Raw genomic sequence first — 27,489 nt, 5'->3', positions numbered from 1 at the left:
CGAATTTTTGAGATCTAAGGCATACCGGTTTCCGCGAGATGTTTTCTTTTACTGTACTATCATATTAAATGTGCACATAGACAAAAAAATCCATTGGTGCACAACCGGGACTCGAACCTCTGACCTCAGTCATCAGAGTCGCACACTACATTATGACATTATATTTGTGAAGAGTAAATATACAAATAACGCCCAACATATGACTGATAAATAATTACAAAAGAAATATATCCTAGTACCGCTATTTACTGAATAAAAAAATATTTTGTAAGCCCCTATCGTAATCATTACTAAGAAATATTTATTGTTACTGCATAGAACATATTGCATAAGGAATATATTCTTCATCACATTAAAATAAAGGTTCTTCAAAGAGGCTTATATTTCTAAAAGGCTAGGTAAAGCCTAGATTACTGCCTTAAGGCTCTACTTAGTCGAGTACTTTTATATTATATGCGGTTGAACTTATTAAAGACAACTCGGCTTAGATAAAAGTATCTACAACTGTTCGATAATTTTGGTTTGGTTAACTCAATAGCAATATTATTGTTGAAACTGTTTACGAGAGTAGATTAATTATATATAATTTATTTAATTCATTGCTTTTATGTTCTTTTAAATAAATAAAAATTCGATAATAGGCGATTTATTCAAAACGAATGAAGAAAAATTATATAAAAAGTGCGAAACTATTTTCCTTATAATTTGTCAAAAATAAATAATAGTTTTATAAATTGATTTATTCTAGTGATAAATGACTACATTGTTAATAGTTGTATTTGTTATTTTATTGGTTAATGTGAGACATTCATTTTCTTACATTTTAAATATATTACATCTATGATTTAAACAAATAAACTAATTGTCTAATGTATTACTCAATTTTATGCCCACTAGATGGATTTTGTGTCACAAAAAACGCGGTTCTTCACTCGTACCGGTGAGCTTCCGTTCTGCCCTTAAGTCCGAATCTCATAGGAGACGACCTGGTTCTAGTCATGGGAAAACCCCATTCACACATAACATTTGCCAAAACAGCCCGAGCTGATCTGTCAAGGCCAACAGCAAAGTCCCATTAAAAAAAAGTACAATATGTAGAAAGATAATTACGACAATCGCAAAACTTTCCATTATATAAATAATAATAACAGTTTTTAATATTTATATTAAATTAAAATATAAGAACTATTCACAAACATCTTACGTCGTTCTATAAAATAGTCAAGTGGAATTAGAAAAAGCCACTTATAATCCCTGCCACAGTTCGTTGAAAACATCATAATAAATGTCACTATATCGTAAATATAAATGGGCCTAATGTAAGGAGATTATGGTAAGCGCCAGTGGCGTAACTATACCATCTGGGGCCCGTGGCAAATTCTTTTGATGGGGCCCTATAAGTAAAAATCGACAGGTTATACTCAATTTAATTTAAATAAACTTCGAGATTTTCAGCGTATTCAATTACACGTTGTATATTTCCCACTAATGGCCAAAGACTTCCTCTCTTAGGTGAGAGGAAATGGTCTGTAATCCCCACGCTATCCCAATGCGTATTGGAGACTTTACATTCATCCATAGAACATAATATCTCTTCGTCAGGGGCCCTCTTGGGTCGGGGGCCCGTGGCATTTTGCCAGCCCTGCCACCCTATTGTTACGCCACTGGTAAGCGCATAACTATTCTTCGGTTGTTGAAAGTATTGATCTATCGCAGAATTTTTAAGTGATAGCTAAAGTGTTTTTGCTTCACGGGAAAATTATTTTTAAATTTTGGAAAGCTTTACAATAGTCAAACGGGCAGGAGACTCATCTGATGTTAAGTGATAGCACCGCCCATGACACTATATATTCCAGAGGGCTCGCGAGTGTGTTGCCGGCCTTGAATTGGTACGCTCTTTACTTGAATTACTCTAAGTCGAATTGGTTCGGAATTACTTCAGTGGGCAGCTGGTTCCACATAGTAGTGGTACGTGGCAAAAACTTCCTTAATAAACGCTCAGCTTAGATATCTAGGTTGATACCTCACTAGGTAGTTAGGTATCAGGTCAGGTAGTTACCTGTCGCAAGACGAACCCAAATGGTGGGAAATAAATCCATGATTTTTTTATTTAGTACTTCAAATATCTGTACATTTGGAGGACGATAGGATGGTGTTGTTTTATACAGTGTATTATGTACATAGGACAATGTTTTTTTAAAACAATTCATTTATTAAAGAAGAGATAATGACTCATTGTGAATAAGAAAGTACGCAATTGAAATAATCGTTGTAAAAAGACTAACAAAGGAATTTTCTTTTATAAAACTTTCCGTATAATTAAATGTAATATATTTTTTGAGAACAGATTTTTTTAATTATAGTAATTATATTTAATAAACCACAAATAAAAGGATTAATAATATTTAACTACATAGTAATAATTAAAAATAGATTAATAAAAAACTTAAATAAATTTAAAATTATAGATGCTTTTTTTAATTTAAAACTTTCTTTTACTGGGCTTAAATGATTAGTTTAGCTCCTATCAATCGAAACCTGAATGTTTATAAAAATAAAAAATAAAATATGTTTATTATGGAACCTAAGATACATGTATCACTTATTCCACGTCATTAAGTTTGAATTTGTAGGCATCCCTACTCATCGGCAAAGAAGACAGAGGGTGTAGGCCGAGAGAAAAAGCCGGCGTAAAAAACTCTCGGTACTCTTTTAAAATAGCAAATCATCAAACAACACTTATTTTAAAACAAATATCGCAAATTAATTAGAAGTAGCCTGTCTAGCACTAGTCCCAGGCCCTTTTATCAACTAGATAATCGTTGACTTTATAGTACTTAGCCCAGTAGCCTCTGGGATTTAATTAAAGAAGAGTATCCCTTTTCCCAAAAAAGAATTACTAACTTTAGATAGTCTAGTACGGGGAAATTGCAGCCTGTATAAACCCTGAGTACGACTGACTCAAGCCTCTGTGAATAAATAAACATTTCTATCGCCTAGCTTAGTTAAGAATTCCTCTTTGCTATCCCATTACTAAAGCAATTTTCACCAATTGCGTTTAACCACTGAACCAGAAAGCTTTAGAGAGAACAACATCATAAATTATTCTTAAGTAAATTGAAAATTAACTGCGTTATTAGATAATTATTATACATCAAACATTTATCAATATTAAATCGTGGGCGTAGAACATTTTTAATCAATGTTCCGAAATGTTTAATTAAGGGCTAAAATATTTTCATATTTAAGTGAAAACGCTGATTAATAATCTAGCTACTTCCGTATTGCGAGGCTATTAATCAATAGTTTAGGAATAGATTATTTTTTTATATAGTTTGGGCCAAGTGGCTTTAGTGTGTTATCTCATCCCTGAGATCGTAGGTTCGACGATATTCTTTCTATGTGCGCATTTGACATTCACTAGAACGGTGAAGGAAAACATCGTGAGGAAACCGGCTTGCCTTAGACCCAAAAAGTCGACGGCGTGTGTCAGGCACAGAAGGCTGATCACCTACTTGCCTATTAGATTGACCCAGACCTTAGCGCCTTATTATTTAATTATATTAGTATTAGTGATTTATTTTTATTTTTAAATCCATTTATAGACCACGCTTGGCAACTTATTAAAGTGACACGGGGAGACTTTACGAATTAGCGGGGGGAACCATTATTTTATCTCTTATTGCTTTTGTTACATAAAGCATCGTTACCATGGCAACAGGCATGATACTTATAAAAAGTTCTGAACGCGTTAAAAAATAATTTCCAACAGATAAAAATTCTAGTTTGAAGCCGATTAAATGAATACGTTTATCTAAAAATAAACTTTATGGATGATCTTAACGGGTTGATATATATTTTGCATTACTAATTTGACTGACTTCATCTGAATATAATAATATAAGGTATAACATTTGATTTTTAAAGATACAATGTTTGATACACACAATAAGTAAAGCATTAGACATTGAGGTAAGATTTATAGACGATATTTAGCGTTACCACACTGACGGACTTGTAATATCGCTTTTGATTTTAATGTATAATATTCTACGGTTTCGATATGTGAGTAACGTGTACTTTTTAGTATAGTAGTTTTATTCTAGGAGTACATTGTCTTCACATGTAATTATTTAACTAATGCATAAAATATTGTAAACCTATTTTAAAAGAGTAAGTGTGGAGTTTTCTTGCCCATTCTTCTCCACACGAAACTTTTGGAAGGGGCAACTAGAATCATCTTTATATTTTATATGACGTAAAAGTGCCGTTTTAGGTGGTTTAATTGGAATAAATAATTTACCTTGGTATACTATCGTGATAAGTCTCGACTCTGATTTACTGTAGGTTTTTAATATAGTCTAATAATACTTTCAGTTTAAGCTTTAAGTTTAGTAGTATAATCTTTCAGTAGAACAATTCGAGAAAGTGGGCCTAGTTTTTCGACTGTGTCAAACTCAAAATAACTTTATTCATGTACTTAGGTAGATAACCAAGTACACTTTTGAACGTCAACAGAAAATATGTATTGATTCTAAATTTACATTTATATCCAAATTGTTAACCGATTTACTGATTTTCATAATGTTTCTTTTCGTTCAATATGCTAGAAAAGTTGGTTTAGTGGCTTCTTTCATCCCTGAGGTCGTACGTTTGATCCCCGGCTGTGCACCAACTTTCTGTCTATGTGCGCATTTACTATTCATTGAAGGACAACATAAAGAAACCGATATGCCTTAGACCGAAAAAGTCAACGACGTTATGTACAATAACGAACGAAGTATGTAAATTTACACATATATTAAAAATGGTGTGGAGTGAGAAATCCGAAATTAAAATTTACGATCTTATCTAGCTGCATAGAGCCTCTATAAATCGTCTAGAGCTGAATTTTTTATATCTAATTACAATATTAATATGTTTAAAATTTGGCCACAAATATCATATTTCTAATATATTCAATATATTTGTTCCAACCAAGATTCTTCAAAATTAAATGCAACTGTAATTAATATGTAAATAAAATCAAGTTTGTGAAATTGTCTTTGTGGCAACGAACGCTATGCTTGGGAATCGCGGTTAGATTTCTTGCGTGAATGTGTGGATGTCAATTGTTTTTTGGGGATTTTAAATGACACATCATCATATGTATTTGCCATGTGACTAGAGGGGGTTGAGAGCTATGGTCTAGCCCAGAGGCTTCCCATAATTTTTTGTGCTATGCCCCACCTTAGCCTTTTTAATTGTTACGGCCCCCTTATGTAAAAAAAAATAATATTCAATAAAAAAAATCCCTGAAGAAACTTAAATGATAGGTTTTAAACACAGTAAGTAAATTTTCAAAATATATAATGAACAATTATTGAATATCAGATTACAAATAATTTTAATGAACTTTCGAAGCCCCCTCAACTATCAAATTGCCCCCCTGTGGGGAATGGGCCCCACGTTGGGAAACACTGGTCTAGCCGGAATAAGTCAAGAAATATATAGGTATAAGAGATTACGTAAACGTATAAGGGGTATAACGCGGTCTTTTATAACGCATATTAATATTACGCGATTTCAGTTCGTTTAACACGGGTATTCGCCCTTACAACGCGGGGATTGCACACGTTATATTTTCGTACTATGACATTTATAATCATACACAAATTTTGTTGATTCCTTGTCTATTATATTTTTCCTTAATAATCGAGGTAAATCCCCTTTAATGAGAAAAGTTAAACGTGAATCGTACATAACGCGTTATATGGATGCGCGTTATGCGAGAATACACCTACAACGGTTTACTATAACGCGGTTCCAATCTACCGTGTTATATGAGAAATTACTATGGATATTACATTCAAGTCTAGGTCCACACGATTTTGACCTTCATCTGAAATCACAGTACAATAGTTCTAATAAATGTATAAATATACACAACAACAAACAAGGGTTGCTTTATCTTGGATTATCTCTAACTCCAATGCTGAGAATGATAATCTCAGAAATCTATACTAATACTAGCGGATCCGAGATACGTCTTACATACAAAAAATATCTAATCTAGACTCCACTAAAACAAAAATTTCATCAAAATTGTCCAGCCGTTTAGGAGTTTAATAACGTACACATGCACAGAAGACTTATATATATATACTAGCTGTATAGATAAATATAAATAACCGACTGCAGCGCCATCTGCCGGGCTGTGAATATAATTACCATCCAGGGTGCCACCCATTTTTGCCATTTTTGCCGCGCACCATCACTATGTGGAACCAGCTGCCCACTGAAGTATTTCCGAACCAATTCGACTTAGGGTCCTTCAAGAACAGAGCGAACTAATTTTTGAAGGGCTGGCAACGTACTGGCGAGCCTTTTGGCAGTGTGAGTGTCCAGGGGCGGTTTCACTTAACATCAGATGGGCCTCCTGCCCATTTGCCTTCTATTACATAAAAAGAATCCCCAAGCAGGGGCTAGATTGGAAGCCGCAAGGAAAGCGGAAGCCGGCTGTCTCAAGCAAACCTGGTGATGTAAAATGAGGCGAAGAGAGCTGGAAAGATTTGGATTGAGGTGAAATGCGAAGGCCGAACGCGACGAAGACTCACTGTGGACGCCCTATCCAGTCTAGAACAGTCCAGTCTAGGACATTAAATGTATGTTTCACAATGTACGGATAAGTTCTACATAAGTTCCAAATTAGCTAATTATTACTTATTGGTAGGATAAACACAATTGCGTTTCACGACTGTCAGATAGCGCTATTCGTCACATAAGGGCCGATTTACATTATCTTAGTGTTTAGGAGAGTGCTTTAGTACAACTTGAAAGGCAAGTTCTTTAGCGTAGCGTTTACTAAAGCAAGTAGCGTTTACATGTTTCAACTAAAGTACTATCCTAAAGCACTCTCCTAAACACTAAGATAATGTAAATCGGCCTTAAAGTCCATCATAAGTAATTAAGAGTCCGATGAATGTCAAATAGCACAATTTATCTTCCAAATAATTTGTGTTACATAGCTATTTGGTGCTTTATCCATACATTGTGAAACAGACCCTTAGTCTAGAACGTCAAAATGTCAAAATCTCAAATGTCAAAATTTGTGACGTTGTCAGACGTTGCCTCGTTGCTGAATCTTACCGTTTTAAATTACTTACAGTTACATTTTTAACAATCCATTACGTTACATACAAATGTTAGCTTCTTTATCTTCGTAAATCAAATATACCAGCAATTTGTATACAAAATATTTTTGTATACAAAAAATATTAATTGTATTAAACATAGAGAGATTTATGTCTGGTTTTCAATTGCGTTCGTCCGTTAACCGGCATACCATACAATATTGTGGTGTGTACGAGCTATATGCCGTTGGACTGGCGGTGCTTAGATCTGCAAAACACTTGTTGCTCAGACGCCACGCCCGATCAGCGCTAGGAATGCGCGGGAGTTGTGATTAGTGCTTTGAAGTTGTGTGGTGATACGTAATATGGGTGAGTTTTTTTTAATATTACAATTGTTCGGTAACAAAATATTATACGGTTTCAAAAAATCTTCATTATTCAGCTATTGGTTGTGATTTTTTTAACAAATTGTAGTACAACAGTTATTTTTTTAAATTCCTAAATTAGTGAAATTGCATAGTGATGCAAAATATACTTTATGCTTTCAATTCAGTTATATTAAATTAAAATTCGTCAAACGCACCAGTCGGGTTTTATCTTTATAGTATACTAGCCGTTTCGCGCCCGCTTTGCTGGACGAATTAAAATAAATTTTATGTCTCATTATTTTATTTTTTTTCATATTTTTATTATTCTTCTTTTTAACTTCCCGCTAAGAAAATTGAAATATTTCGAAAATCGAGTTTTTAACAGATGTTGACGTTTAGAGGTTCTAGGAAGCCTCCCCGAATGTTTCCGCGGTGAAGTCCGTATGGATAAATTTTCATAAAAGTAAAACAGCAATAAAAAAAGAAGGAACGTTGGAATTTAATAAATAAATAGCCATAAACCATCTAGGAAAAAAATCGCATCGAATGGTGGTAGTTTCATGTCGATACGATCAGTGGTTTAGGCGTGATTGAGCCTCAAACGAAGACCATTTTCATTATATATATATATAGATTTATATTTATAGTATACATTTATTTATATTTTTGTAAGATTAATTATTAAATTAAGATTAATATTTTTAATTACCCTAAGTTCGACTATCAAAAGTTTTTGGTTTAATACGTTTTGGTCTGTTAATTCGGAAACAGTTCGCACATACGACTCCACGGAGCGGTCTCTATTAAATTGTATTTAAACTTGCTGGATTCCTCCTACACGGTTTTGGAGTCCTTAATATATATTTATATTTTCTTTAACAATTTATAACTATTACACAACAACAATTACCACGTTAACGAAATACTCCCCAATATGGCTGGTCTCCGTAGGTTAAGTGACCACCACCCTCCAAAAAATTTTAAAAACGAATAATAGGACATAAAAAATATAATATATATAATATAATAATAAAAAAAATAATAAAAATTAAAAAGCCGCTCCACGTCACAAAAATTTTAAACTAAGCACTTTCAACGTAAGATCCCTATTATCCAAAAGAAGACAATTAGATCTGAACAATGCATTGAGAAAATCAGAGAAGAAAAGAGATAATATCTCTATTATGTAAAAATATCTCTATATTAAACGGTAAAACCCTAAAGGGGCCATTCAATACTAGACTAAAAAAACTACTTATACTAACACCATTAATACTCATATTAAGAAAGCCATTTATAGATTCAATAATAAAGCTCTAAAATTACTAGCTATTAAGCTAGCTTTAAACTGAAATTGACGTAAAAATTTTTTTTATACATGTGCCTTTACTAAGACATCATGGAACATTACGATCTAGCCTAACTTAAGACTAATAAGTAATTTAAGTCTAACCTAATTTACTAATAAGGATTTTTAACATAAGAAAGTGTCCAACTACGTAAAATGTGAAAAAAATGCTAAAAGCATTGCTACTCTGTGTAAAATGTCTATGTCTAGTGGATATTAACAATTTATTTAAAAATTTATAACCGACTTCAATTTCACCATATGCCATCTATTGACAAAAATCTAAATCATCAGTTTGACGCTTTCAAAACAAATTAAAAAATACTCACGTCATTAGTGAAAAAGTTAAGAGTTTTCTAACAATTTATTTATAAATGTAACGCAGATATATGCCCGCCCCACGCGCAATAATGGGATTTCATACTTCCCTTTAAAATAATAAAATACGTGTTACTATTCAATTTTACACGACGTATTGAAAAATATATATTCTTTATATAATTACATGATCAGTTAGTTAAATTTATGTTAATTTGGAAGTGAATCAGTCAAGATTAATAGATTTGCATAGTTTATGTGTTTAAAGCATGTTTGAGGTTTAATTAAAGATATAATATTAATGCATTGAGAATTTAAAATAAATTTTGAGAGATTAAATTTGAGATTTAAGTAACTAATAATAGTAGTAAATAGTTTTTAATTTAACTTATTTTAATCTTTATTGTTAAGATTTCTTAATAGATTTTCAAGTGTAAGCGTAATACAATGATTAAAGATACAACTTTTGTTTTTAAAACGAAATCGTGTATTAACAATAACCATGCCATTTGAATCAAATGATACGCTGTAACAATACAAATAGTTCTATATTTGATTAATTCTACATATGAGAAAATATTTTAAAACTGTATAAAGTGGTGTATATTAATGGTGTGTAAGTTTCGCTGATTAATTTAATCAGTTGAACATGACGCTGAGAATTCGCATCGGAGGCTGAAGAGCTGATAGCTAAAATCCATTTTTCTATTTCGCTTAAGGGGTCGTTTTCCAATCACCAAAATATTATACTTAAACGCGTTAAACAATTCTAGTGTGAAGTTTATTGGTCTCTCTCGAGTCTATGACAAGCAAACAGGTACATAATAAAATGTTGTCTAGTTTTTTCTCACTTTTATGTAAAATTTATGATGCATCTACGTAACAAATTTCTATTATTAATATTTCTAAATCCAAAGCTAATATTATGTATTTTTATGGCTTACGTTTGATTTTGAGTATTTTCCTCATACTAAATCAAAACTAATCCTATTAACCAATATTTGATCTACTTTATTTATTAGTAATCTTACAGCTAATACATAATATTATAAATAAAAATAGGTAAAAAAACTTTTTAAGTTAAACGGTTTTATGTTAAACATACATTGCAATGTTTAAGATAAATGTACTAAAAACCAAAAAATAAATCGGTTGACAGGAAGAGGGTGAAATTTGAATTACTAAATTTGACCCAAGAATAAAACAAACGGGGTGAGCTAAATAAAACCGTTTAAAAAACGTATACAACATACAAAGCAAAACAGATTGCATTGATAAACAAAATATTTGAAACAGAAAACATAAGTACGTTAATAAACAAAAAGAAAAAGAAAACTGAAATCAAACTTGAAACAAACGACAATTAATACTTAATATTTTAATGAAAAACTAAATTGTTACTGCTAAACAAAGTCAAAGTCTTCCCACCTATTCAAATATATCCTAACATCCTCTTTGGTAAGGTAATATCAACATCCTCATAATTAGTGTCATAGTTAGCTAAAACCCGAAACATTGGCGAATTACGCAGATAATTCGTGTTCGTACGAAGCACATGGAACAATTGCGAATATCTTGTCTTGAATTGAAGGTTCTTAGAGAAATTAACGACAGCAAATAGGGGCTATCTATCCGCCCATTAAGAATAGCATGCAAAAATAATGTCTTGCTGACTCAGCTGATATTCTAATAAGTATAAATTAAAATATTTATGCGGACATAACTATTGAAATATTGATACTGTTTGAAACTAAGGAATTTCACAAATTTTTTTTGTATATTTTCTACAGCTTTTATATCTTAATATTACGTGTCACGTTGTTTGTCCGCTCTGGACTCCTAAACTACCGAACCGATATCAATCAAATTTGCACACCGTGTGTAGTTTGATCTACTTAAAAGATAGGATAGCTTACATCTCAATTTATACCCGCAATATTATTTTATTGCAAAATATTTGTTTATTATTTGAAAGTCACAATTCTAACAGATGGCGTTGTGTTGAAAGTACCAAGTTTTCACATAAGCTACAATTGAATGGCATAACCACCAAAAAGCATGGTGGTCCCCATGACTGGTGTTCTCCTACCGCTTTCCTTGAATAGTTTGCTTCTATGTAATATAACAAAATCCTTAGCCACAGCAACGCTTGGCCGGTCTGCTAGTATTGTATATAATATGGAAAACAGATAAAACTTGCATACTCCAGCACGCTTCTGACCTAAGCCAAATAAAGCCATTTTATACAATTTACGATTTTAAATGATTTGTCTATACGAATTTGGCATATTTGCATTTCAAGTTTTCAAATAATACAGTTATGCATTTTATAGACATCATATGGAAAGTTCCGCCCAAATGTAACTCATTAATTGTGCAAAAGCGATCAATATAGAGTTGAATATTTTAAATTCAGCACATTAGTGGGAATGTGTGTGTTATCAGTGATGCATAATTAAATCGATTTATAGCGCTTTTATTAGAAATTGCATATGCTGCTTTGGCTATAAATTATGGTAATTAATGTTATAAACTTCTTTCGATTACATTCAAACAATACTTACGTAACTTTAAGTGTCTATTAATGCAATTTAAATCTATTCTGCTTATATGCATAGGTACACATCAAACATACGTTTTGCAAATACCAGTTTTTTGATATAGCACAAACATTTATCAGAGAACACAATTTGTTCTCTTTATACGTTAGCATAACTATTAAACCGTTCAAAACCAAGTACTTCTTCCCTCTGAGCTTTGGTTGTCTGTGCCTGGTTAGATGGTTGCTTATTCACATTATTTTAAAATGTAATAAAGAAATATTGACTGTGAAATGGCCTGAGGCGTAATTATCAGTAGTGTTATAAGTGTTAGTGTATATTGACTTTGATTTATTGGATAGTTATTAATAAATCTGATTTGCTATTTTAAAAGAGTACCGAGAGTTTTTTTCGCCGGCTTTTTCTCTCGGCCTACACCCTCTGTCTTCTTTGCCGATGAGTAGGGATGCCTACAAATTCAAATTTAATGATGTGGAATAAGTGATACATGTATCTTATGTTCTATAATAAACATATTTTTTTATTTTTAAGTAAAAAATATATCACTTTATCTGAAGACTTAAAAGCTTTTGGAATAAGCTGTTGAGTTATCCTAGATACTAATATTATAAACGCGATAGTTTGTAAATATGGATAGATGTTTGTTACTCTTTCACGTAAAACTACTAAATGGATTTTAACTTTAAAATAAGCTTATATAACAGAATAACACATAGGCTACAATTTATAAAGATATTGTGTGAATTGTCCAAAATATCAAGTAAGTAGGAAAAAATCTACCATCTGCGAGCTATTCTGGCGTGCTCTGCCAAAACCGCTAGAGTTACACATATGAAATGTATGATGGTAATGTTTATCTTAAATAGTCAATATCTTTAGTAGTTTTTTTCTACACCACGGTAATATAAGCTACTCGAAATACTAATCCTGCGAGTCGCGGGCACCAGCTTGTATAATAATAAAGAAAGAAGGGGGAACGTATTAAAAAAACATGTGTGTGTACTTATATACACGCGTTAAGGTGCGTATCCATTAGAGCAAAGCTTGAAGCAAACCGAGGCTGCTCACTCCGAGGCATAGGCTCGAGGCACGTTGCGGATCAAGGTGAGGCATGTCGCCTCGCCTAGATACGAAACTAGTGTAAAGTAAGAACGCGATGACACCAGACGCGCGTAGAGTAGCCACTGCTTTAATAGCCATTAACATTATAAAAAAAAAGAGAATACAACAAAAAACTATACAAAAGAGGAAGCTTATATTTATATAAGAGGAATCTTGCTTATCATTTTTGTTGTAATAGTTATTATTTAACGGATTCCAAAGAACACGATGGAACTCGTATAATTTTATTAATTTAACTGCAGTTTCGTTGTCCATTGCGACCTGAGACAACACGCCCGTCTCCACCAAGTGCACGGCTCGGACTGAGGCTTCTTTGAGCGCGCCAAAAAAACCGACAAAATATGGCTCGGCTCGCGGCAACGAATTTGCCTCAAGGCGCGGCGTGCCTCAAGTTGAGGCCGCGTCTCCACTAGTGCGGCCTCGGATCGAGCGGCTGCCTCGCCCTGAGTCTGCCTCAAATGGATACGCACCTTTAGAAGTTATACTTCATTAGCGTAACAAGATAAAAATCTTTTTATTTTTTTTATCTTTCGCCTTATTTTACGTTTGTAGAAAAAACGATACTGACAATAGAAAACAGGTATTTAATACATTGAAAGTTTACTTATAACGCATTATCTAGTTAAATAAAGTTTATTTAAATATATAAAAAAATATTTCTATATAATTAAAGAAATGGACATTTTTTATTTTAAAATGTTGACGATGCTAACTTCAGGGTGTCGGTTTTTTGTGACGGTGTGCGCGCGCATCGTAAAAATTTACTCTCATAATTTTTCCCTACCGCGCCAAAAGAAGTATAACTTCAAAAATGTGTACCGTTCATTTAAAATATTCTAGCATGGTACTTAAGTTGATATGAGATTTTATTGGCTTGTTATACTATCGTACTTTACTGGAAATAGTTTTTATAGTTTATAACCTGACGACCACTTATGTAAATTAGTTTATGGTTAGAAAATATGTCAGAACTATGTTTACTTATTTAGCCATGCGATCATGAATAACATACAATGAATGAATGAATACAAACTCTAGTCTAGGGTTTTACATGTTATCTTTTGGTATGATTATGTGTTTTACGAACCAAATCCAAATAATATATTTTTGGAAACTATACACTTATGAACGTGAATATTCATAAAAGATCTAAGGTACAAGTTGCCAAATCTAGGGCGTAGAGCGGTTAAGAACTGACAAGAAACTTTTTAATCGAATTTTCGGTTTAAAAGAAAATGTTATGTAAAGAACTGTAACCACCATACTTCACTTGACATGTTAAAACAAAGATATTTAAGCCTTTAGAGGGACGTATTTAGTAGTTAAATCTGGCTCCATTAAGATTCAAAAACGTCTTTTCTATGTAATAGGAGACAAAAGGGCAGGCTCACCTGATGTTAAGTTATACAGCCCCCCATCCACGCACAGATTTTGCCAGAATGCTCGTTGCCGGCATGTAGCGTAAGTTCTTGAATTGCTCTAAATATTACCTTAAGACGCTTTCCTTCATCGTACAAGTACACAAATAGAAAAATAATTAGTTTAAGGGTCTGTTTCACAATGTATGGATAAAGTACCAAATAGCTATGCAACACATAATATGGAAGATAAATTGTGCTATTTGACACTTCATCGGACTCATAACTTATGATGGACTTTATGTGACGAATAGCGCTATCTGACAGTCATGAAACGCAACAATAGTGTTTATCCTACCAATAAGTAATAAATAGCTAATTCGGAACATATCCATACATTGTGAAACAGACCCTTAATTAGACATACGTCTTAAGTTGACACTACATTAATAAAATATTGATTACCTGTTATAATTCAAATTTTAATTAGAGTATGGAAATAAATTTTCTAGGAAATAAAAGATAATTATATAAGCTGAATACTATTATAGGAAGCAAAAAGATTCCCATTGTAAGTTTAATATAGGTGTGAGTTACACTCTGACACTTATTGATGAAATTTTCCCACAGATGTTTCCGTAATTGTGGACTTCTTGAATGCTATAACATCTTTGACATAATTTAAATTTCACTATAATTTGTTGTTTACATTTGAATCAGAGTATTACATTATTAATGATATAGCGTATTCATGTTAGAAATATTAATGAATATTCTTACAAGACGTAACAACGACGTGGCTCAATCGATTAAGTTCAAATAATTTCTGGCAAAAATATAATTGTTTTGAAGGTTAGTATAGAAAATATCAGGTACATCTTTTGTGTGCCCCAAGCATGCGAATTCGCGTATACACTTGCATTGCGTTCATTATCTTTAAACAAATTTGTTTGGACGGAGGCTTTATTATGTAATATTTAAACAAAACTTCTTGGACGGATGTAGGCATTTTATCCAGGATTATATTTTAAACGTGTTTTTAAAATTAAAAAAAAAAATTGTCTGACAACTTTGTCACGTCTAGTCACGGGTTTGATACTTACTTATTCCGCTGGTTCTGCGACCCAAAAACTGTCTTGGCCTCCGAAACAAGACCCTTCCAGCGCTCCCTGTCCTGTGCCACCTTCCGCCAATTGCTGGCTTTCAGCTGCAGCTGGTCCTCTGTACTCTGTCGATCCAGCGGTACCTGAGCTGATCTACTGGCTTCCGACCACTAGGCCGGTCTTAGCCCCACGTGTGCCCCAGCCAAGGTAGTCGATGGTCCTATAAAGTTGGGCTCAACTCTAGAAGAAAGTTATCATTGCGAATTTCCAGAACATTTCAGTAATAGTTACTATGCACCAGATTAAAGAAAGCAGTTTGTATAGGTCAAAGAGTTGCACAGTGTAGACAGGAATGATATATGGCACACAGATACCTAAAAAGAATGAGATAAAAATATTGTTTAAGTGTAAAAGTATCTGACATAAAAGGCTATTATTACTACACACGGTGTAGTTATAGTAATGGGTACGTTGTTTATGTTTATAATAACTTTGTAAATCATTAGCGGTGTCTAGGTCTCATTTCAATAATTGAAGTCTGAACTAAATAGAATACTTTCCACTATTCCGCAAAGCCACAGATCTTATTATATCAAATAGTTCTCAAAACTACGAGTGTTTTCAGAACGAGTTTTGAGACTTATAAAACTATGTTTAAACTCATTATATTTGTCGGACTAAGGGTCTGTTTCACAATGTATGGATAAAGTACCAAATAGCTATGCAACACATAAATTATTTGGAAGATAAATTGTGCTATTTGACATTCATCGGACTCATAACTTATGAAGGAGTTTATGTGACGAATAGCGCTATCTGACAGTCGTGAAACGCAACAATAGTGTTTATCCTACCAATAAGTAATAAATAGCTAATTTGGAACTTATGCAGAACTTATCCGTACATTGTGAAACAGATCCTTACTATGCTTATTTATGCACGTCTCTTCCTGTCAAATTGTATTTACGTAATAAAAAGAAAATAGTACTTTTAATATAATTGGATTCCGAAGAATTTTATTTTGTTACATACATATGTTACATTTGGGACATATTTATTATTAAATTAATAATATATGAACGCGTATGTATATCTTTGTCATTGTAATTTATTTCATATTAAATATAATCTACGAGTCTTTGCGGTCTATTTATACGGAAACTGTATTGTTAGTTATTTATATGTTCAATAATAATAGACTAGAGGCTAACGGCTAACAAAACAGCTGGTAAAAACACAACAAAATGTTCTGTGCATTATATGTAATGATTATGTAACTCATAAGCTAATAGCCACGTAAAACGGGAACCAAGACTCTTATTTAATAGGAATATCATAACATCAAAATATATGTAATCAATCTTTAGCTTCACCGCGTAATAACAACATAATAGTAGACTGAATAGATTCATACATAACTGTGCGTAGCGGGAATAAGATCTTAGTTACGTTCGCAATTCCTGGCAAAACTAAATAAAGGTATAAGTAAGCTTTTCCCGACAAAGCTCTCATGACAGAAAGAAAGTAAGAATTTCTCTATTCTATTCTTTTATTTATATCTAGCAAATTTATCTTCATTTCTCTTTGTCAAACCTCTAGAATATTGTAAATAATTAAAGGTGTTTTTTTATTACGTGACTACAGACTTGCAGATGGTAGACATGACTCCTATAATGAATTCGCTTTGTTTGTCATGGTGCAATTTTGGTACTCTTTCGCGATTGGGAGAAACTCAGCTTTCGCCAAGTTAGACTGAATGGAATTTTAAAGTTAATTTACACCTTAAACTAACACAATTATCATTACCTGTAACACACTAGGTTAACCTTCTCAAGTAGCACACCCACCACCTCACAAATCTGTCTTATTCCAGTACGAAGCTAAAAAAATAAATGACGATCGTTCTCTTGTATTTAGTTCGTGAACAGTATCCCTTTTTTATGTTAAAACTAACATTTATGCCAAATATATTACTCAGATTTGAGTTTACAACGCAGTTTGCATTGTCAATTGTCAATACCTCAAACAAAAATAATACGAATAAGTGGGGCATATAAATGAGTAATTTCTAGAAAGGAAGTGTACAGGAAAATAGTTAGATGTGGGAATATAAACAATCTTATTTCTCATGCTCTATTGACATTACGACAAATACGTATATAATTATTGCCTACTCACTCATCGGTGCTTTCGTTACAATTAATGTTATTCAATATATGCTATATTAACTTCGAGAGAAGTTAGAATATCATGTTTTTAATTATTTCAGTTATTGTTATTTCATTTCATGGGTTGCTCTATAGACGAATATGGCACAGAGCGCCCCACGCTTTTTCACAATAATACCAGTATTTTTTGTTCATTACCATTTTCAGCCTAAATTAGGAATTATTTTTCACTTTTTAGTTTGATGTGGTTTTAAAGCGTGTTTTATAGTTTTTTTAAACTATATTTAGTTTCCACTTTTTAGTCCTAGCACCAATACGTGTTGTCTCAATTTAATCGTATTGCTTTGTGGACTTAAAAAAAATTCAATCGAGTCCGAAGGAGTCGGTTACATACATACATACAGGTGAAGCTAATATAAAGCGTGTAATAAATTGACTTTTTTACAAATCTTAAATAAAACTATAGTTAATTTTAAAAAAATGCTTCCGTACTCTTAATCGGCAGCTTTCTGTATTGCCATGCATAATATTAGAAAGGCCTAAATAGATAATAATAATCTTATAAAATTTGAACAAATCGATATATTATCGGCAGCGCACGGCAGCGCACTTGCGAGCCTCTTGCCCGTTTGCCTCCTATTACATACAAAAAAAATATTAAGAATTATGTGTTAATAATAATGTCAGATTTACCTATATTTCTTCTATTCACTTAAGTTAGCTGTTAAATATTTATAAGCAATAATGAAATAATATTCACCATTTCGAATCTGAAATGAAAGCAAAATAAAAGCATTCTGGATTAATTGTCGCGATAAACTTTTAATAGCAATTTAATGCAAAAATATACGTAAATTATTTAAATATTAGTGCATAGTCTATCTAGAAACTAGAAATATATGAATCAATACCGCTTATTATCATATATAGTGTGTCTTTCTTTGTCGATTTAAGTGTATTTTATTATCTATATAAATATAATGGTCTGTTATTTCGTTTTTTAGAACGTTAGGCAGTATGCTTTTCAATATAAATTTATTATAGTTCTCCGATACGAGGTACGATATTTAAAAGCCGTGGTGTTGAAAACATTGATCCCGGACCGATGGTCCAGTCGTGTCGCAAAAAATGTGTATAAAATAGGTGATTTCGCAATTCAATTCAATATTTCTAGAGATAACTATAAATGATATTGAAACTACGCAAGCAACACGTCAAATTTAAGGACATTGTTACCAGGACCATTTGTCGCAATGTTCCAATGTTGTCGCAACCAAATCTGTATTAAAACCGGTGATTTTCAATTTCAATTCAATAATTCTATATATGATATTGAAACTACGCAAGCAACACGTCAAATTTAAGGACATTGTTACCGGGAACTTTTGTCGCAATGTTCCAATGTCATCCCAAACAAATGTGTCTAATGCCCGCCTTCCACTGCGAGCGGAACGGACCTATTACGGACTCCGCTATACTCGTAACGATGATTTTCATACATTTTAATTTTCATTTCCGTGGGAAACTCGGTCAACTTGCTAACCTCATATGTGACTCTTTCAACTCGCTCTCTCCGTTGCGCTCGTCTCCGCTTTTGTGGAAGCACATGTATGAAAATCATCGTTACGAGTATAGCGGAGTCCGTAATGGGTCCGTTCCGCTCGCAGTGGAAGGCGGGCATAAATAAACCGGCGATATTCATATTCAATCCAGAGATATATTTAAATGATAATGAAACTGATTCAGCAGATTGGATTAAAGTAAATGTAAAACCGATTAACAGCTTACACAATATGAATATTATTTGAATTATTTGAAAAGCGGCAGCTAATGTATTAAGTTAGCACTTCGATCATTCTTTAATAACAAGTTTGATTATCATGCCTATAAATCAATTTACCAGTTAGAATCATTTGTTTCAATGTGTCATTAATAATACTGACCTAACGACGCATAGGCAAAGAGATGAATAAAGGTTTTACAAACATAATAAATAGGTGGGTTGAAAAGTTCATACGTATTTTTTTAAATAGAAGTTGATTATTCAATCTTCGAGAGCGATACAACAATACAAATTTTCGATACGATTTTAATATTACGACTTTAGCCTCAAAGTAGGCTTCAGTTTCGGCGATTACCTCTTCATCAACGCAAAATGTTTGTCGAGCGAGCATTCTCTTGAGGTCTGAGAACAGGAAAAACTAACTTATAATTTACATAGTACTAATAATTATAATTAAAATTAATAAATAGAAAGTTATGACAAATTAAAAAAAATTGGACCCTGTTGCAGTGTACCTAGCTGTATTGCTTATTCGATGAGCGAGGAAAGCACCAATTATTGTAAATACTGTATATTTACATAACAATAAAATATACAGTAATATGAATCGTTTATTATTTTGCTCACTATTGAATTGTGTTGTATTTTATTGCTTATAAAAGTTTTTATAAATAAATAGAATCTTCTATAATGTAATTTTATTACTCGATTATATTTTGTTCCGTTACTATAACTGTGTAGTTCAAATTGAAATACTCGATATACATAGTTTAAATCCACAGGGGTCAAAATTTTTGAATGTATGTTTAGCATAAATTTATTTCATAATGAAGTAATTTTAATATTTATTACATGTTGTACAATGTCTAAAATTATCTATCTTGTCTTAAATACATAAAAATAGCACCACAGATTAAGGGTTTATTAATAACACGCTTCGTTATAAATTACGCTCATACTTTCAAAAGTAATCTAATACCGTAATATTGAGGTTGATATCCCTGAGGTCGTAGGTTCCATCCCTGGCTGTGCACCAATGTACTTTCTGTCTATGTGCGCATTTAACATTGGTCGCTATGAAAAACATTGTGAGGAAACCGGCTTGCTTTAGACCCAAAAATTCGACGGCGTGTGTTAGACACAGGAGGCTGATCACCTAGTTGCCAATTAGATTGAAAAATGATGCTGGAACAGATACAGAAATCTGAGGCCCAGACCTAAAAACGTTATAGCACCGTTTTAACTAAAGTACTCATCCTTTTACATAAATATAACTTGTTTTGTTTGAAAATTGGTTTTATGAATCTATGAGATTTTATAAGCAATTCATATCTACTGACATTAATTTGACATCGTAACGAAAAATGTATCAAGCTCTGGGTCTATGTCATGGTTTGGGCCAGTGCCCAATAAAACTTTGACTTGTGATTTGTCACAATAGGTTGGGCCTATAATAAATGTCCAATAACTGTCTTACACATTGTTAACCCGTCGCTTTATTGGTTAATATTTACATAAATGCTACCTGTTGCCCATACATCATGCGAAGTTATTGTTACTTTTTATTGTACTGTTTATTGATTTTGAAACTGGTTTTTAACTTTCTCACACTTTGTTATAGAAACATAAAGGTTACGAACCGTTTTATGACTTCATCGAGATGTTTATATTCAGAATGTAACACCACATATATTTATGTTTTATTTACGCTATGCGCGTCAACGACGGCGCATTTTTTGTTCAACGTAAATAAAAAATGTAAACTAGTATTAAAGATGAAGAGGAAAGATTTTTGTGCATTTGTTACGAATAAATCCAAAAGCTTCTTAACTTGAATAATTCATCAAAATAATCATGAATTTCGGCTTTATTTATTTCCACAATATTAAAAAATAAGTTTACTCGAATTAAGTTCGATGGCGGTTGTTGTATGGATATGTACAAATAAAACACTTTGTTTAAAGCTGGGTACCAACTGGCTTTAGTTGTTTAAAACGTGAGCTTATAACTAAGATAACATTAAGGGTAGTGGGGTTGCAACGCTGGATTTAAAAAAAACTAACTTGATTTTATTGAAGAGTTCGTAAATCTAAGTGACACTTATGTGTATTTATTTTCCTTATTTCCTATTTTAACAGTAACATAATACTAATACAATAGAAAACTAAACTAAAACATAGTATAAACATAACAAGTAAAAACTTAAAACCTTAACCATTTCATAACTAATTATAAATAATGCAATTCTTGTGAATTCAGCCAGTGTGCAACTAAATACATCCGTCTCATAAGTATGGAATAATATTTAGGGTGCGCAAGACACGCGAAACTCGAAACTTAAAGACTACAAATATGAAACAAAAGACGCCGACACACAGGAGAAATACAATTGGTTGGAAAATAAAATTGTAACCACTACTAAAGAACATAGCAAAAGGAAAGAGAACCTATACAACAGGATGACAGAAAAAACCGTCAACCTCCTTAACCAAAGAGCAGTGCTAATAAGTGCGAAAAATACTGGTAAAAATAGAAAAGAAATTGCAAGAATTAGTAAAGAAATAAAAGAAAACATTAGGAAAGACAGGAGACAACATCGTATGGAAACAATAGAGAGACATATTAGACAGACAGGAGGAATAAAGAAGGCGTACAAAGAATTAACTAACAAGAAAGAATGGATTGTTAAGATGGAAGATAGAAGAGGAGCGAAGAAAATTGGTAGACAAGAAATACTCAAAATCGCTACTGACTACTACACCGAACTATACAAAAATAACACAAATAAAAGAGAAATAGACTTACCAGAGTACGAAACGGTACCTTACATCATGCAGGAAGAAACTGAAAAAGCTATTGACACACAGAAAAATTATAAAACTCCAGGGCCAGATGGCATAACCAATGAAATACTAAAGCAAACGAAGGTAGCAGTGGCACCGATACTTACAGAAATTTTCAACTACGTGATAAACACAGAAATCATCCCAAAACAGTGGACTGAATCCATCATAATCCTTATATTCAAGAAAGGGAATCACTGCGACATTGGAAACTATAGACCCATCAGTCTAATGTCTAACATTTACAAGATTTTTGCAAAGATTATTTTGGAAAGAATAGGAAGGAAATTAGATGAGCAACAACCCATTGAACAGGCAGGATTCCGTAAAGATTTCTCGGTGCTAGACCACATCCACACTGTAAGACAAATTATAGAAAAATACAATGAGTACCAGCTTGTATACTACATAGCTTTTATTGATTACAGTAAGGCTTTCGATTCTTTGATACACTCAAAAATCTGGGAAGCCTTAAAGGAACTGGGTATAGAGCACAAATATATAAGAATTATAAAAAACATTTATAAACACAGTTCGGCTTGTATCCGCCTAGAAAAAGAAGGAAATAAATTTCAAATACAAAAAGGCGTGAGACAGGGTGACCCCCTTTCACCAACACTCTTTCTGGCCGTAATAGAAATGATCTTCAGGAATCTGGAATGGAGGGACATGGGTATAACTATTAATGGCCGCGCGCTAACGCACCTACGATTCGCTGATGATATCGTATTATTTGCTAAAACACCAGCTGATCTAAACAAGATGATAAATGATCTAGCATCGGAAAGTGCAAAGGCCGGATTGAAGCTAAACCCGGAAAAAACAAAAATCATGACCAATGGCAACAAAGACCCTGTAATAGTGGAGCAGAACCAAATCTCCTACGTGGAAGAATATTTATACCTCGGTCAACTGATGTCTCCAGACGATAACGGAAACAAAGAAGTCGAAAGAAGAGTTGCAAACAGCTGGAAACAATTCAACGAAAAGCAAATTATTTAACACATGCATCCTGCCAGTGCTGGCTTACGGGAGCGAAACATGGGCTTTAACAAAAAACGTAACAAATAAACTCTCCGTATGTCAACATGCCATGGAAAGGAGCATGACTGGGATCAAAAGAAAAGACAAAGTAAGGAGTAGCAACATCAGAGGAAAGACTAAGGTACAGGACATAACTTTGAAAATAAGAAGACAAAAGTGGAAATGGGCAGGCCACATGATCAGAGGAAAGGACAAATGGAGTAAAATAATCACACAATGGTACCCAAGAGATGGAAAGAGAAAGAGAGGTAGACCACAAAAAAGGTGGGACGACGACATTATACAAGTCGCGGGATCAACATGGGGTAGAGTGGCCATAGAAAGGCCAGAATGGAGAAGGTTGGAGGAGGCCTTTGCCATCTGGCAAACGGACAAGCAAAAGTGGAAGAAAAGTACAATATACGAAAAATAAAGAAAAATACTGGCATGTCCGAATAGAGGCTATAATAATAATAAATAAAAAGACACGCGTAAATGGAGCTTCTCTGAGTAAGTTCGTATCCGAGGCACTGCCAGCAATTGCGACCGCTGATTGCGAATGTTATTGGACATTATCGGAAACGAGAATGTTAAATTAAAATTTATGAGTGAGGTAAAAACAAAAGGGCTCATATTGGGTTCAAGTGTGCGATGATTTACGATTAATGATTTATTTACATTTGGTTTACGCTTCTAATTATTAACTAAAATATATACATATGCACATCTTTGTGACGCTAATACATATATTATTAATTATAATTGTACCCTCATGCGCCTAAAGAAGTTTCACTTCAAAAATATATACATAATTTACTTGCATAAGATTAGGTGATATGAGAGAGTCATAAATTAAAATCAACATCAAAATTCTATCTACAGAGGTGCAACTTTGGCATTTACACAATTTCAATAAATTCCGATGTCGTGTTGTAATTTATCATAATGCTACAATAATTAATAATTCGCATTTTATAAACACGTTTTAGATTATAACGGTTCAAAATAATAGTTAAATTCATGTCGTTTCAGTCATTTATAACTAACGGGTCTGAGCTTGTAATTAGTATGAAAGTGTTATTTGGACACAGATTATGACAAGAAAAACCGACGATCCGCCAAAACCGTTATTGAAGAAGTCAAGTGTCATGTAGATTAATGATTTCGATAGAATTTTGCTATTGAAACTTTTTAACTAATATTAAAGCTTATTTATTGCTTCAATACAATTATTCAAATGAAAAAATCTGTTTTAATATTTATTAAATTTTTTACAGCATACATGCCAATCAATAAATATTGACAAACTATATTTACGAGCTAACAATTCTTTCCACTTAAACAATTAAAACAATTTACATTCACGCCTCAGTCTTCCTAAACCCATCACAAATATATCCAGTTCTGCCCTGCGATTCTGTAACTCACTTTTCTGAAAAGGTGGGAAATTGTAGTTTATTGTTTATCAGAATGCCAAATCATAAAATGACTGCTTCACGACTGATTTGAGAGCGACCGCCGATGCGAAAACCGCTGTGTGAGTTCGAAAAGTGAGTTACAGAATCGCAGTTCTGGTGCAGAACCGACGAAACTATAAGCAGAAAGATCATAAGCGGAATTGGTGACTGCTGGCGGAGGGCAGTTTGTGAGCTCCACTCAGATAGTCCCTGCTATCTGGGATCTGAAATACTTTTTATACACAGTCCATCGTCCATTTATAGAAAATAGGGGGCCGATGACTGGCCATGCGTCATACTCGTGAACGGGTGCTACTTGTGGTGACTGGTCGGACTTAAATTCCGTGTATGCGGTGATGTTAGTTATTTCGACTATGTAATAATAATATGATATGATATGATTGGACAATTCACACCAATTGACCTAGTCCCATGTTAAGCTGGTGAAGCTTGTGTTATGGGTACTAGGCAACGGATATACATACATATTATAGATAGATAGACATATAAATACATATTTAAACACCCAAGACCTAAACACAACACTAAATGCTCATCACATGATTGTCTTGTCTCAGCCGGGGATCGAACCCGGGGCCCATGGATTCGCAGTCAGGGGTACTAACCACTAGACCAATAAGCCGTCAAAAACTATGTATTTGCGTGTTGTTCCCAGGAGAATGTAAGTACGTGCTCCTATTTCACCATGCCTACTGCTGATAGAGGACAAATCTTTGTTTTTTATCTATTTAATATTCATTAATTACTTAAAATTCATGTGTAACATTGTGTAATGGTTGCAGCTCCTTACAAACATTTTGTAAAACAAAAACTTGGCGATTAAAAAGAGTGGCGGCGAGTTTATTGCCAGTTCTTCTCGTCCGTTCTACGCCCATGATTTGATAACTGGCAGTAAATGTAAAATTAGAAGCATTTAAAATGTATATATCTTTATAGACGTTCCTAAATTAATAAATTATTTTGAATTTGACTTTTAAAGAAATTAATGCGCGAGACATTATTTTTTATAGGATGTTTTGAGTTCCTTACAGCCATTGTGGTCATAGACAAAACACGAATTTTATCGCTGAACTAACTTAGACCAAAGACAATATTATAATGGTATTGTAGGGTAAGATAGAGAGTCGAGACTCTTTTTTGAGAGATTTAAAATAGTTTATAATATTGCGGAGGTTACTCGAACAGATGTTGTTTCTGTGACCTATAGGAACTGTCTAGCTTTAACTAGCTTAGACTGATAAACAAGTTTGGCAGACCGTTGGAATTTATCGGTTTAGATTTCATGGATGAGTTCGTTATTTAAAGTGTATGGTGCGCCAACGGTAACATTTTAAGTGAATCGTTGAAACTTTATTTATTTTATCAAATAATAGCTGGTGTTGTCGTCTATAACGTAGAAGCGTGTGATAAACTGTTTTCAAATTTTTAAAATATAAGTCGTTCATTACACAATTATTTGATATTTAATATTGTATTTATACCTAATAAGTTTTGAAAACTGTAAGCAAAACTGATGCACTTTCAACTAGTTAATATGAAGCTAGCTAAAACTATGATCTATTATGATGAACTTTATTCTTAACGAGAAATAAATACCTTAAACCAGTGTTTCCCAACGTGGGGTCCACAGGTGGGCAATTTGATTCAAAAATTTATTACAATTATGTGAAATTAGAATTTAAGATTTTCATTATATGCTTTCCTTTATGCTTAATATCTTCCTAAAAAGTAAAAATTATTTACGTTTCTTTAATTTAACGATTTTTTTTTATTTAAAGTTATGTATGTAAAAGGGGGGAATTTTAGTAAGACTACGGTGGGGTATAGCACAAAAACAGTTGGGAAACCCTATTAAAAGTGAAAATTATTATTATCCTAATACATTAGTATAAAAAGTATGTCAGGCGATAAAAAGTATTATAACCACACTAGAAGCGGCAAATTGTTTTTTAATCAAATCTTTATAATTCGCCAATCTTGTGTAAACGAACAATTATTAAAATTTAATTAATTGATCGGTAATAATTGTAAATTGCTTTTGAATATTCATGAAGATTGATCACGATATTAACATTTATAGGGCCCTCTCAAATTAAGATAGAAAATTAGTTTTTTAAAGCGGCGTATTGCACCATAGTCATAGTACATATATATGGCCAACTTGCTTAATTAGCAGTTTAATTAACAGCCTAGACAATTTATTAAACAGCGCCGTTCCACTAACGGCCTGAATTCAGCAATTTGTTCAAACAGCTAGGCAAATAACCTTTTTGTGTCATATTATGTTCCATATTTTTTATTTCTGCCAAATAATGACTCTATCGAATGGCCTAAGCATTAGCCAGCCAGTTTATTAAATGCTGTAACAAATGCCACGGCTTAATATAATTCAGGCTGCTAGTAAAGAGGCTAGGCTGTTGATTACACGGCTAATTAAGCTAGTTGGCTGCGAAATACGTATATATGCTTTAAAAATGCCCTGGGAATGGATACGAAAAACAAAAACTGAGCGTTTTCTTTAGAGAGATAATGGTAACCACGCTAACAAATACCGTACTAATTTCTGTCCAAGTAAGGCCGAGTTATGTCTAAAAGATGATTAAAAGACTGTTTAATAGGCTTTTAACCACCAAAGACTGTTTAAAAAATGTTTTATACAAATAAAAATATGTATTTATACAAGAATTTATAATAACTGGTCTATAAAATAGTATTTGAAGTAAATAATATTGAATAAAATTAAATAAACCAGTGGCGCTACAACCTTATTAGGTATCAGATTTCTGTATCTGTTTAATGATAATTTGCCCATTTAATAGGCAAGTAGGCGATCGGTCTTCTGTGCCTGACATACGCCGTCGAATTTTTGGGTCTAAGCCGGTTTCCTCACGATGTTTTCCTTCA

The 27,489-nt window shown here is 33.0% G+C and overlaps 1 protein-coding gene across 2 annotated transcripts in view; it reads left to right on the top strand.

Moving 5' to 3' along the window:
• Positions 1-27,489, top strand: part of LOC125061894 — a 72,230-nt gene that overhangs the window by 23,516 nt on the left and 21,225 nt on the right. Inside the window, exon 1 of one of the 2 annotated variants that reach the window (XM_047667533.1) lies at positions 7,373-7,481. The exons of the other annotated variant lie outside the window; for it this stretch is intronic. The gene's annotated coding sequence lies outside the window, so the exon portion shown is untranslated. Of the gene's footprint in view, positions 1-7,372; positions 7,482-27,489 lie in introns of those variants that run through there. 2 annotated transcript variants of the gene reach the window in all.

Source organism: Pieris napi, chromosome 2 (assembly GCF_905475465.1).
Source record: "Pieris napi chromosome 2, ilPieNapi1.2, whole genome shotgun sequence".
Classification (NCBI taxonomy): Eukaryota; Metazoa; Arthropoda; class Insecta; order Lepidoptera; family Pieridae; genus Pieris; species Pieris napi.
This window is presented reverse-complemented; position numbering and strand designations above follow the sequence as displayed.